Below are 2272 nucleotides of genomic sequence, written 5' to 3' on the forward strand. Positions count from 1 at the left end.
TCCTACAACAAAGCTTTCTTAGTATCCAACAAGCTTTCTCTGCCCTTAACCTTGTACTGAACACCTCCAAAACAAAGGTCATGTGGTTTGGTAAGAAGAATGTTGTTCTCCCCACTGGTGTGATTACTACCTGTGAGGGTTTAGCGTTTGAGGTAGTCACCTCATACAAGTACTTGGAAGTATGGCTAGACGGTACACTGTCCTTATCTCAGCACATATCAATGCTGCAGCCTAAGGTTAAATCTAGATGGTTTCCTCTACTGCAATCACTCCTCTTTCACCCCAGCTGCCAAACTAACCCTGATTCAGATGACCATCCTACCCATGCTAGATTACGGAGATGTAAATTAGAGATCGGCAGGTAAGGGTGCTCTCGAGCGTCTAGATGTTCTTTACCATTTGGCTATCAGATTTGCCACCAATGCTCATTATATGACACATCACTGCACTTTATACTTCTCTGTAAACTGGTCATCTCTGTATACCTGTCACAAGACCTACTGGTTGATGCTTATTTATAAAACTCTCTTAGGCCTCACTCCCCCCTATCTGAGATACCTACAGCAGCCCTCATCCTCCACATATAACACCCGTTCTGCCAGTCACATTCTGTTGAAGGTCCCCAAACAGTGGCGACCTGTCATTGTGGGGCAGACCCCCACATTTGAAGCTAAAAATAAATACACATTTTTTTTTTTATTGTGGGGGGTTGCCTGTTTTGCATGTTATTTTGGCATTAATATGTGTCACATATCAGTTTGCAAACAATGTAAAAGATAAATAAATAACTATTGAGTTAATAAAGCCACAAACAAACATGGTCTCTTTTTTGCTTTCTTGAGTAAGGCAGGTCCAAAATGCAGGTGCTACAGCCTAGCTTGGTGCATTCTTTGGTGGTGGGGCAGCCAGCGGAAAATACGGAGCACAAGGGTTGGTAATGTTCTCTTGTTGTGACGTGATTGGCTCAGTGTTCTGTCACTCATGGAGACACTACGTCACAGCCAAATCTAGGGGTAGAGCTCGAGAATTCAAGCCCCTTGGGTGCTGCCATAGAGTTACATTAGAAGTGCCCATCCTAGAAGGTTCAAAGTCATTGGCCATAGATAAAATAACTGGCAGTCATCATCATGAAGTCGACAATCTACTGGCAAATCCTTTTTAATCCTTGTCATATGAAGAGAAATAATAGATAAAACTTGTCGGTGCTCATTGGCCATAAACATTACAAAACAAGTTGGATATCGCAAATTCAACAATGAAGTAAGCAGTGGCTAACTGCAAGCACTGCAAAGCAATCACTAGCCTGCTATTCAGTGGAGTGGCTGTGTGGTCCCAAGTCTCAGTTTAAGGGTCTATTTAAGGGTCTATTTCAATCTTAAAATTATACAAATGATTCCAGGCTGTATCACAACCGGCCGTGATTGGGAGTCCCATAGGGCAGCGCACAATTGGCCCTGCGTCGTCTGGGGTCATTGTAAATAAGACTTTGTTCTTAACTTGCCTAGTTAAATAAAGGTTAAATAAAATGTAAAAAAATATATTCAACATTGGCCAATCTAGCATTATTTCCCCCGTGCTAAAAACAACTGTTAACTCGGAACTGGGAAATCTGACTTCAGTGAGTTCAAAACAATTGGGAACTCAGGAAAAAACTAGCTCCGACTGGGAAAATACATTTTGAATGGTCATCCGTCTTGGAATTGTTGTTTTTCCGAGTTCCCAGTTGTCTTGAAAGCACCATAAATCCAGGGAATGCCAGACTGGAACTAGCTGCAAAAAAACACTCAAATTGTACAGTTTTATCCTCATCTCTTCATTCAAAGACTCAATCATGGACACTCTTACTGACAGTTGTGGCTGCTTTGTGTGATGCATGGTTGTCTCTACCTCCTTTGTGCTGTTGTATGTGCCCAATAATGTTTGTACCATGTTCTGTGCTGCTACCATCTTTTCATGTGGTGCTGCCATGCTATGTTGTTGTCTTAGGTATCTCTTTATGTAGTGTTGTTGTGTCTCTCTTGTCATGATGTGTGCTTTGTCCTATATTACAATTTTTAATCCCAGCCCCCATTCCCGCAGGAGGCCTTTTGGTAGGACTTAAATAAGAATTTGTTCTGAACTGACTTGCCTAGCTAACTAAAGGTTATGTAAAAAATACATAAAATAAAAGCCACGCAAACGTCCCTGTGTGACAACAAATGTGCCCAATTAGCTGATTCGCTTGAAATGCGCCGACTTTCAGAGACACTCCATGCACGCATAGCATTTAGCC

This window comes from Oncorhynchus mykiss, chromosome 4 (genome assembly GCF_057628025.1).
Source record: "Oncorhynchus mykiss isolate SJ-2025 chromosome 4, ASM5762802v1, whole genome shotgun sequence".
Taxonomy (NCBI): Eukaryota; Metazoa; Chordata; class Actinopteri; order Salmoniformes; family Salmonidae; genus Oncorhynchus; species Oncorhynchus mykiss.